The 12,833-nt window shown below is 33.7% G+C and overlaps 1 protein-coding gene across 1 annotated transcript in view; it reads left to right on the forward strand.

Moving 5' to 3' along the window:
• The window catches only part of Lrt (Leucine-rich tendon-specific protein), a 142,626-nt gene that overhangs the window by 34,881 nt on the left and 94,912 nt on the right, over window positions 1–12,833 (forward strand). The gene's annotated exons all lie outside the window — the stretch shown is intronic.

Below are 12,833 nucleotides of genomic sequence, written 5' to 3' on the forward strand. Positions count from 1 at the left end.
CGCGACTTGCTAATATCTCCTGCAGAACAAAGTCTGCTGAGACAAATAGTAAACAGTATTTAATTTTAAAATGAAGTAATTCGAATTTTGAAAAAAGATTTTTCTTGTTATATTATCATAACGTTTATTATTTCTGATATCATTTATTTTTGACTGGGTATCCAATACGGTATTTGAAATCAGATATAACCAATTACTTAATGTTGTTAATGTTTTACAATTATTTACAAGTATTTTAAATGACTACAAGTTAGCGATGTTAATTGCGCACGAGTTATTCGTAACTAAGGCCTTTATGTAGGTAATCACCACCAGCTTTGAACTTTAATTATCAAACAGAATTATCTCTGATAGCCGATTCTTTTCTTGTTAGCGTTGGACGTCCTTCGCGAAGGTATCCGTCGTCAAACAAAGAAAGCCACCTCGTTAGCGATCCAGGCATCTGAGGCAGGGCATAGCAGGAATCGATTGCAAAAAAACTGCCTCCGATCGATCCAATGTCAACGACCTGAAGAGACGTGGGAATCCGGGCTTGGTTGACATTACCGCCGCATTGTTTGCTTTTTACTTAACCACTACCACTAATTTACTTTGACTCTTAATTTCGTTTTTACTTAACTAAAAAAGTATGCGGTTGCGTATCAAACATAACTGGATTATTTACTTTTAGATATTTACGCTTAATCTTAAAACTATAGCGAAAAGGTTGTGTTTAGTTTGACACTCGGTTGTGATAATACAGTAGGTAAACATCGGAAATATTCATAGTTTCTATGGGCGTTAAAATATGTGATTTTTATTCAGTTATGCGTAGGAGTTTACCTTATTTTCTTCTAATTTATGTAAATCTCATTAATAAATCGACCATTAAATTCGTAACTTCATTCATAAAGTTTCCGACTAAGTTATTATGCATTGGAAAACAATAAAATTTTGTTTGTAAGTCATAGGTTAACTGTTTTCAATAATAAAAAATGTTTAAATACGAAGCTCCGGGTGGTTGGATTTATGTCATATTTTGTGTTTTTTTATGTATTATATTACCGACAGACACTATACTGAATTATTAAATAAAATTTGTTTTAACGCTAAGCGCCAACGTTTTGCTTTTGTTTGTTTATTTTAATTTTATTTAAATTGTTATTTTATTAATAGCTTCATTATTTTTAGGTACCGAAGCTTTAGTGTATAGACCCACTATAATGTCACAGACATCATTCATCATCTTTATTCTCTTACACTTAATTTCAAGCCATAATTTTTAACATCACTGTGATATATTGATATTTATAATTTTACATATGCGTATATTTTATTTAGTGTTTAGCGAATCCTCAACTTTGTATCGATGGATTTTATAGTATTGTGTGGAAGTAATATTAGGAACTAGTAAATCGTTGTGGCTCAAATATCTTAGTTAGATTGTAGTTAATGATAATTAAGTCTGTTTCGTAGATATAATCGAAAGAAAACAATACAACATAAAACAATAAGATAACCATTCCATAACATTTTGCTTTTCTCAAGTAAACAAAGTTAAGTTAATTAACCAATTGAAGGCTTGTCTTCACCACCTTAAAATGAAAGAACTGCACCAACGTCTCTTGAAGATTATTCTGTCTATATACCGATAGCTATTTTTCGTTTTAGCGGTCTTATTCTTTTGAGCGTTATTTCAGTCTCATGACGAAATTAACAAGTATAGTTATTATATATGGTAAATTTTATAATACGTTTTATATTATTTTCTTTCTCTTTCACATACCTGCCTACTAGTTATCTCTACATATCTCTAGGCAGAGAATGTCTATAAGGCATTAAGTCTGCTGTTACATAGTGTAAAAATAGTAAAATAGATAGATGGAGAGATATAAATAGATGGATGGAGTCCTCTCTAATTTGCAGAAGTCTGAATGTCTTCGTTTGACAGATCGAAGCATTCCACGTCTTCGTTTAAGACGTTTATCGACCACTGCCTCGTTCTGCTTTTGTGCTGTTGTTGGTGACATCGCTGTCGTCTAGTCTACAATGAGTGCAGTCTTTACACTGTACATGACCCTCGAATGTTTTCTTGCTAGAACAGGTCTTATGATCGATTTATTAGCCCCGTAAAATTGATGGGAGGATTACTATTATAAGTGACCTGGTTCACGCTGATAGATACATTGCTGTATGAACTCTTTATAGTTTCGGATTTGAAAATGGTACTATACAGGCTTACCAACATTATTCGATGGCTTGTGCGTCCATGACTATTGGACTAGAGTGAGAAAGATGTATAATGCACTTTATATCCTGGGTTTTTGTAAAATAAGCATCAGTCCAGTCCGTACGTGGCATAAGTAATATTATTTTATAAGTCCAATCCGGATTTGCAGATTTCATCAGAGCGTATGTGATCAGCGAGTGTGGGCGCTCGAAAATAAAACGCAAACTAACCGCAGCGCAGTAATATCCGGGGCTTTGAGACTCCTAACGAGACGGGAGTTGCCGCTTCGCACGGCTTAAGGGGATGCGTCAAAAGAATTTGCTGATATTAATTTAGACCTCGCCGCACGGATTAACAATTTCAAGTTCACTGTTTTTTGGTAGGAGATCTACTTGCTTATTTAATTCAAAACACGAAGTCCTTACATTAAGACAAGAGTTATTATACTTGAACCTACTGTGATATGTCTTCACTGATAAGTGAAAGCGTTAAAGGTGTATATGTTTAGCTCATTTGTCATCAAAAATCTTCAAAGCTTTTACATCTGTTTCCAATCATACGGTAAAAAGTGATTACTCTGAAATTAAATAAAACATTCAATTTTTTTTATCATAATCCTACAGACAAATAACTTCTGGCAATACAAAATTAATAGGTACAGATTATAAACAATAAGTAAATTTAAAACGTAGTTTTACAATTTTTGAAAATATTTTTAGTATTCATTTATTATTCTTGCTTTATTTATAATTCATGAGACCATTTATTTTTGACAGAGTGTACCAAACATTAATTGACAGCGAGCAAATAGTAGCAAATAGTTTATATGGTGCAATATTTAAAATAAATTTCTTTTTCGTGAACGATATTAAATTAAAAAATATGGATTACATATGTACCTAAACACCCTATGTAGTTTTGGTTAGTTTCAACAATATGGTGTTACACGTCACAAAGCAACGTAAAGGCCGTTCTGTATATATATATATAGAGAGTGTAATTTCACGAAATAGTATAAGTTAGCATCCATGAAAAAGTGATTCTCGCTCAATTATTATAAGTTGAGAACAGTCTTTAAGAAACAATGGAAACCAGCTTTAAAATTAAAAATGTGTAACTTATGTGAGGTCCTGTTGTGTACCAGTTGATAAAGACCTTAACAATTTTAAAAAAACCTCATGCTACAAACGCGTAGGGACTAAAAGCTTCTAGCGAGGCGATGACTACTCGGTAATCGGACTATATTCGATTACTGCTGAACGCTGTTAGCCATTTTGGCTTTTACAGCTTCTTCGGACTCAGGGCTCGCGGATTCGAAATTCCCTTACTACATAGTTGGACCGACGACATAGTTAAGTTCACGAGAAGTTGTTGGATGTAGGCTGCGCCAAAGCGGTCATCGTGGCAATCTTTGTGGTAGGCGTAAACCTTGCGTGAATATCTATCGTCTGACATTATGATGATAATGATGGTGATGATAATGATGATGATGATAAACAGTGTAGTCTATATGTGTGCATGTAGTTACATTTACGATACATGTTTTATATTTTGCAAAACTTGTGTTGCAGGTACTGTTATGGGCGGAAAGTTTTTCTTTTTAAAAGGTAAAAAGGTATCCATTGAGTTTGTAGTTCTACGTCTGATATACTTATATATCTTTGATACTTACAATGTACGTTTCTCTTAATCTTTTTCGTATGTTAATCTACGTCAATTATGCACAGAGAATTGAATTTAATATTGCCACACTAATGTATAAAGCCATCTAGAATACTAAGCAAAGCTAAGTGGCAAACGTAAAGGCCGTTAGAGATGACGTACCCGTCACGGCGACGTTAATGCTTTTTACTCCTAACTGACGTTAACAGCCCCCGCCTCCTCGGATGTGAACCATCAAAAGTGACTTACAGGCCACGTCCGGTCGTAAACATAAAGTTTATCATTACACCGACTCGGACACGCGAAGCTAAATTGTTATATATTTATCCATAACGCTTACATTTTTATCCTCATTACTAAGAATGTTAGCGACTGAAGAACGTATGACACAAGGCATTGAAATAGAAAAAATGATTAATTGACACTTAAAAAAAACCTAAACAAATTGTAGAATGTCTACATGAACAAAAATGCTGCTCTTCAACACTCTCGTCTTCTTTATCTTTCTCATTGGAGCGAAATCCTGGACATTAAAGCGTAAGATAAGAATAGAATTGACTTCTAGATGTTGAGACTAGCATTTTCATCATAAAAATTAGAATATTACCTTAAAACAAGCGTCGAACATTTGAATATTTTAATCCTATAAAGCATACGATGTATGGTCAATAGAATAGGTACAAAAAAACTGTTTTTCGATGTTCCGTTTGTAGTGGAAAAAGATGCTTAATATTAACACCCTAAATTTTAAAACTAGATCATCCTTGTGCTTGAAAAGCTTGGTCACGTTGGTTGAGAGGAATATAGATAGTCATCAAAAAAGTCACCGAATAGAGATTTCGTGGTGATGCAATTAAAAATGTTGCTAAAAATGTTTAATATTTCTTAAACTAAAAATAGTATGAAAATATCGGTGGATTCTAAACGAACCCAACTTATAAAGAAACTAATAGTCATCGACAAAATCATGGTAAAGAGATATAAAGGTTGATACCTGAGACAACGTAATGCCCAAATAAAGTATTCAGAATATCACTGGTCCTCTATAAATTGCAAGACGAAAGAAAGAAGACTTAAAAATTGAAGCCTCTATTCCCGGACTCGCGAATCTTTAAAAAGAATTAAAAATTCTATCACCTTTACCTCGGATGTAGTTTTAGTATAAATATAGAAACTCATAATTATCAATACGGGGGAGTGTATTTATATTTTTTTATATATAAGAGTTTATGAAATGTGATATTTAAATAGGGGAGAAAAATCTAATAAATACTCGTAGCACCTGATTATACAGGTTAGAAGACCTCTTTTGCAAGAGTCGCACCGACATGCAATAGTTCGAAAGTTTTTATGTTCAATTAGTAGAAAAGTCTGTGAGAAATCGCAGAATGCGATAATACCGTCAATTATACTTCAATGTATAAACTTTTTTATATTGCAACTTTAAATTGTAAGTATAAATTTGAAATAAATAAATAAAAGTTTAAAAGTATTTTTGTTTGTGTTCTGGTTAATAATTAAGAAAAAGTATTTCGAGTTAATTAAAGATTTTATATTCCAAAGTACTTATCGTTATTATAAGTACAATTTTTAATGGCCATATTTTTGGACGCCTTCAGTACATTTCTCCGTTTTGGGTACACAGGGTTAATTTTAGCTTACCAATTTTTCCACGTTTTATTTTATTTTCTCACACATCCATCTTAATATCATTCACTCATACTTCTTTTTATGTCACATTACCTCTCACTCCTATTCATTCCATGTCCTTTTATACATCGCTACTTTCCCTTCTGGAATAGTTAACGGTATTTATTTTTGTTGTATGTTTTATTCCAATGTTAATCGTACATTGTAGTAAATTATATTTGGCATGAGGTGAACACTTGTTACATTTTTAAGTTGTCAAGTTTGTGCAGGCGGTAGTTTCTAACATTCTATAGTAGTAATCAGAAGATATTCTTTATTTAGAAATCATATGTATTATAGTGCCACCGAAACCGCTGTAACACTGCCTAAGAAAACGCAGCTAAATAGGAACGGAGCGGCCGATACTCCCCCGTCTCGCCGCACTCTTACCGCGTTGTAGGGAAGTTAGTAGCATTATTAAAAGATAATTTATCGTAATCATTATCATATATATCATATAGTCGTAAGACATCCACTGCTGGTCATAGGCCTCCCCCGTACATATATAATAAGTTCGGTGAAAAGCAGCCTGCATCCAGAGTGCACTAACAACCTTAACGTCGTATGTCTTCGGTAAACCTTGTGGATTAATTTCCTTCACTGCGCTTGCTGCTCCATAAACTCCAGATCCTTCCTAAGGCTCTAGCTGTAATTTTTCTGCACGCTATGAAGATTGCCACAAAAATTTTCCAAACCGCTGCCATAGTCATTTCTGAATCGATATCGTAGAATATTTATAGTTCAGTCCTTTACATAGTCTATTGAGCGACAGAGAATTTGCTAACGAGTTCCAAAGTCAGAAACTATATATACAAGATAACTTAATTTCATTAATTTTAAAACTTTGAAGCTTTACAGACAATAGATAATTAAAGGTAATTGCAGCTGTAAAGTATAGTCAACGAATTTTCTGTCAAACTATTGTACTTATTCATGTTAATACGATAAAAAGAGAGAAACCGGAACATCTAAAACGTAAATAAAAAGACAAGTTGGTGTTCCGAAACTTTACTTTGAAATTGAGCAATGTTTTATCAGAGTCTGCATTTTTAATCGGACAGTTCTTTTACGTGAAACGAGTTCAGTCCGACGGAATCAAGTTAAATTAGATTAGGTTAATCCGCGACTTTGTGAAATTAAACGATGACTGCGCAAGTAGTGCCAACGGCTAAATTAAGTTGAGCTTTTTACGTTAGTGCAGCGTTGGTTTAACTTTTTATAGATTTGTGTTGTTGAATTAATTGGTTAATTAGTTGTTCGAGCTACCGACAAGGGACTCTAATGATTCTACTGAAGTACCAATTTACAAGTAGCATTGGTATTTCTTTTACCCAGTATTTCAAATAAAATATCAGTTTTCAGGTATTTTTAAAAACGTTGCAATATCAGATATAACGATTTCAATTTTTCATGCTTGAAATGTTGTTATCTCTAGAGATTATTTTTAAAAATAAGGGTATTTTATTACCAGCATTGTCTATCCATATATGTAACAAACATTATTTTTTCTTTTATTGTGAATAATTATAAATTCATGACTTTAGACAGTTTAAAATTTTAAGTATCGAAATATGAATGAACATTAATTAGGAAACTGTGTGTTCTGGTGAAGTTGAAATATTTTATAAAAGCACCTACATTTTGTGTATAGCAAAGTAACATTAAGATTAATATAAGGCTTAATAATTACAAGGCGCTTTATTTTGTTTTTGTAACGAAGTGTTTTGAATCAATTTTTATAGAAATTAAAAGTTATTGTGTTTTCACTGTTTGTGCACAATAGGTAGGTAATGACATGACTCTATTTTTTTACTGTGCGCACAGTCGAAGTATATATAATTAGAAACCTTTTCTTGAAGCATGTTAATAATTTTTTTCCTTAAATTAGTTATATTTAGCTAAATTATGTGTCACCCTGTTGTTGAAATCCTGCTACGAGCGTAGACTTCCTCCAACTTAGTTCAAACATCCTATTCTCCGTCTACTTTCTTCATTCCTTTCACACTATTTTTTCTATTTCGTTGTTCTATCTATTTCTTGGCTATTTCTTCGGCTAATTTAGTGTCAGTGCGTATTTAATAGCATCTATTAACTTTGTCCTTTTATTAAATTTTCAAGTTTTGGTTTTGATTTTTTCTAAATTCAGTTATTATTCATTCTGTGTAACTAAATATTTTTAAACCGGTGTTATTAGTCCGTGTTGGTAGTGTGTGTGATGTCGTCGAGAAGATACGGGAGGTCTATTACCTTTTTTTCAGGTGAAAATAGAAAAAGGTATGAAGAAAGGTACTGTAACCTTAATCATTTGGTTTTTTACAAATCTAGGTATAAAATTTTTAAAATGATAAGACGAAAAGAAAAATGAAAATATGAAAAATTAGCAGTGGTAAGGGCACGTTTACTAGGTTGTTGACATGTATATAAAATACTGGGCATACCAGTTACCGCCGACCGCTCACCGCTTAATGTAAGAAATGTTGTTGAGTGAACAGGGTAATTGCGTTTGGTTTTTTTTTTGCTAAGGAATAACGCCGTTGCACGTTAGCATTTATAGCTTTTCCGAGTTTAAGATGGCTTAAGACGCTTAGCCTAATCTTATCTCAGTAAAAACTTTATGTCGGGTTTCCAATTTTCACACTTTGTTAGAGATATTCTCTATTTGCTAAAATATCACGCCGTTGCGTGAAGTAAGCCCAATAGCTGTTCCGGAATGCTTGTATTGACTGATTATTATATGGCTGGCACGTCACATAGGTCTCCAAGCAAGATTGTTTTCAAATGTAGTTGATTTCGTCTATCAGAATTCGCCGTTTAACAGTTGTGGGAACGTGTGCAGCTTATACTGTAGTAGCCACAGTAATACATATTCATTATCATTGGGCGTAAAAATTCCCAGAGGAAGCCTTGGTTTTAACGGTTAGTTGTGATGCGTTTAACAGTCCGATTAAGGGAGTCCGTAAGTACGATTATAATTAGTACAGCCTATGCAGAGATGGAAATGGATTACAAAAGCAATTTATGAAGTAATCTAGGCAAGGTAATCTTTTTTTTAGCGAGTATCTCTTTTTTATTATGGCAGCGTTTAAATAAAAACAAATTACAATAATTTAGTATTTTTAATGATATTTGAGAAGAAATCGTTGAAATAATTTTAAACGAATAAGTAGATTAAGTCTCTCACAAGGTGGATCTACGATAGAAGTCACTGGATACGGGTAGCGCAATATCGATCATTGTGTCGATTTTTGAAGGAGGCCTTTATCTTTATGTCGGCGTCATTCGACTGATATGATGATGATTTAGATCACAAAGTTGTATATTTAAGATGGCGACATCCTTAATTTGTATTCGTTTTATTCATAAACATTTTAAACATTTATCTTATTATTTATTTCAACTACGAAAAATTATCTCAACCAGTACTGATGGATACTGCAAGATGGAATTCTATGACCACAGTATATGACTAGTACGATTTATGCCATTGGAACGTGGTCTCTCACTTCAGGCCTCACTGGCAAGCTCACAATCACTCAATTAGCCAGGAGGGGGCTATGCTCAGAATTATTCTACAAGATCAAAATAGGAATAAGGAGATCTGTAGACGAAAGTAGCATAGCCCAGTGGATAGATAAGGTTTTTTTTATGATCCTGTTATTGGGGACCTCTCGTTCACCCGTAACTTTGGAGGGACAGGGTCTTTTTATTCTATTACATAATCTTTTCACATACTTAATCTTATTTCTCGCTCTTTCCTTCTAGACTGGTCCATCCCCCGTTCACTGAAGTACAAGGGTCTCTCCTTGAGCTTCAGCCGATTAAGGTACTCTAAGAATCCCTTGTGCCCCGTGAACATCCGGACCAGTGTGTTCAGCTGCACTTGGTGAAGTACGTCTTGGTCTTCGTGAGGCTCGGCAAAAAATTCGCGTTATTAAAGCCGTCCCTTTCACATACATCCTATTTCATTCTTCGAGCGACTCCAATCTTTGTTGTTTTTTGATGAATGAAACGGAGCATCATTTTTCAAGAAACAACAAAGATTGGAGGATTCCGGTCGGATTGATAAATTCAAGTAGCAGTGGGCAGGGCATATTGCATGCAGAATAGATGGTCGCTGAGGCCGCAAGGTCCTGGAGTGGAGACCACGGACCAGCAAGAACAGCATTGGACATCGTAAGTTGCTGGATGCACGCCGCTTTCAACAACAGTGGTATTAGAAGTTTACGCAGGAGGCCTTTCTTTAGTAGTGGACGCTCTATATCTGAAATGACAGTAAATGTTATATATTTAATCTAGATGAAAGTGTTTTGAAAATATTAAATAAATAACAAAACAACAAATTATCCTCCGATAACTCATCTCTACTTTAATTAGCCATTAGCCTAATTCCTTTATGGTAATTGAAATCTATATGCATTGTTTATCGATGACGCATTTTCCTGTTACAAAATGATGTATTGTCAAATGCTAAATCAGAATTGAAACTCGAAAACAGTTAATTACAATTACATATTTAATAACATTAATAAATTTTTAACTCTCCCACTTAAAATTGCGTTTATATATTAAAAATATAACAATGGATTAGGTGTAGACTTTTGGACAGAGGACGGCTATTAGATTGAGTAATTCATCATCAAAATAATGTGATAATGACTCATAATAGCCGATAGGTGCACTGCAAGGCTTAAGCATATTCATTGTTAAATTTATTCTAAATCTATTTACGTCTTTTCTTCTTCGTGGCGATTCGGGAAGAGCCCTCAATTGATCCGTCTTCGTAAAGCCGGACGACTTCTAGACCTATTCTGAACACAAAGTCCACATCGTCAAGGACCTCTATTAGATTTTTTCTACTAAAAGATGATGAGTTGAAGGCTTTTTTTAATTCACGTTTTCGTCAGTAATTTGTTTTGCCTGTTGCCATATGTCACTACTAAAGGTATACAAGCGCCAAATTAAATGTAAATTGCTAAATTCATGCTGTTTATAACATAGTAATGATGTGACGAATGGTATTAGTTCTAATAATTTTTTAACGACACCTCAAACTCGCATTATTATAACGACAAAAATAAATGATGCGGTGGTTGTCTATATGTATTACATTAAAGGTTATCATAGTAAAAACAAATCACAATGTAATTAATCTTATACATCGAAACAATAATTACTTGTTCTTAGACCTAAAATTAAATTCTATCAAATGTTACACTGATATTTAATAAGATTTGCTGAATGTAAATTTTTGAAGGACTACTAGGACAGTCATGAAACCACACCATAATAAATGAAGAAATAAATTATGAGCGTCATTGAATTGGCCTGCTAAACGCGTTTGAAGGTCATCCCAACTCGAGTTCACCTTTCGGGGGTTCTAGCGTCCAGCTTGAGTACTTCATGGGGAGTCTGTCTAAGTGATCCAGGACTCTAGCCGCTTGCCTATGTGGTGAAATAAATAATACGGCCCGAGTCCCGGCCCGAGTCCCGGCCCGGTTCAGGCTAAGCGGTTTTAGTGCTCTGCCATCTAAAAACCGGTCATGTTCTTAATTCCATCGGCCAAACAGAATATATTAATATTCAAAACGACTGATTGTTAACAAAATTTATATTATTCAGAGGGACCGTAATATTAGTTAAAATTCAGTTTTGTTTTTTATACAACTCCATGACTTGGTTTTAGCAGGATGGGGCCATTTGTCACACATCTAATACATCGCCACTCAATGTCCAAATATTTTCGCTCGCCCAAAAACCGACCAATAGATTTACTGCGCAAATAGAATATATGGTAACTAGTCTTTCGTTTACTTTTTTGTGAAACCCCCTCTTGCGGACTTGCAGACTCCGGTTCCCTGAGCTCGTTATCAGATGAAGCTGTAAAAACCGAGACTAATAACATAAATTTAAACCGAAACTATATATTGCGTTTAACTTACTAATTATTTACTTCATGTACGTTATAGTAATTATAGTGCGTCGTACATTGTAGAGTTAGTAACAAAATGGCGTCGATAATGTTTTGTCCCGTACCACCGAGACCGCGTAGCGCGATAAAGGAAATTGCATTGTTACCCTGTTGGCTAGCTCTGCTATCGCTTGTGTTATAAACAAAAGCACTATTAGTTGACTTTGATTAGTCAAATTATGTTTTGGGAAATTAATACAGCGGGACATTGAAAGTTTTTTTAATGAAGCCTTTAACGAAATACGTGCGTGGTATTACATTATAAATACAATTAATATGTCAGGCGATCGCAAAAAATCCCGTCGGTGTTCGTTGCGACCTCATCTCAAATCAGAGCGTGTTTGGAATAGTCGTAACTTTATTTTTAATTGAGTTTATTGTAAGTCACCCTTACGCTATGTTCTTTCATAATATTAGTGATTTATTTTCTAGTTATGTATGTAGTTTGAACCTTATATCTTATTAAGATCAAAATTCTAACCAGTTTTACTCCAAATATTGTTTAAAATTCTCGTATTATTTATAATATTTTAAATAAAATTAATGGCCGACAGCTTAAAAGTGGACCCGCAAATATATATTTGTTTGAGTGAACAATTATTGTTTTAAGGCTCTCTATTCAAAATTATGATTTGAATATTGATTAAGAAGGAAATGGTAAATTGTTAAGAGCAATTACTTTTGTAATTCGAGCAAGCAGTCTAATGAGCCATTTCTTTGTAAAATACAAAGCTTTGAACATTCCCTTCGGATAGTGGTCTCATTATAACAATAAATTGTGTCTCTTCAAATTATTACAGTTATTTCATATAACTCTCTTTAATTTAATGTTCTTTACTTTGATTAAATGATTAGAACCAGTTTTAACTCGTAAATAAATCTAAGGTTAGAGTGTGAACTTTATATGTTATAATTTTTCTCGTTTTCTCCAGTGTCTACTGAAGTTTTGGTCAATAGCTTTGTGCTACGAAATACTTCATATTATGATAATTGACTATTTTCTTTGAGTATATTAAGAGTGGGGAGTCCATCTTCGTTATATCGTATTTTAGCCGAAGACATTCACAGGTGGGCATGGGCCTCTCTTATCGCTTTCTAATAGGAGCTATAGGAAGCGCCTTACAGTAAAATAGCCGTTTTAAAAGACTACAGAAGCGACGTGTTCACCTTAAGTTAAATAACGTTACTGCACACTGTCTGTGGTAATCTTCCTTTTTATAACTATTTTTGCTTGTTCGTGGGTATTTTTTTTTCAGTAATAGAATAAAAATAATGTAAATAAAAAACATATATACAATTCAGTTA

This window comes from Battus philenor, unplaced genomic scaffold (genome assembly GCF_028537555.1).
Source record: "Battus philenor isolate CCGP_79_NKW_IND1 unplaced genomic scaffold, ilBatPhil1.0.hap1 SCAF_24, whole genome shotgun sequence".
In the NCBI taxonomy this organism is placed as follows: domain Eukaryota; kingdom Metazoa; phylum Arthropoda; class Insecta; order Lepidoptera; family Papilionidae; genus Battus; species Battus philenor.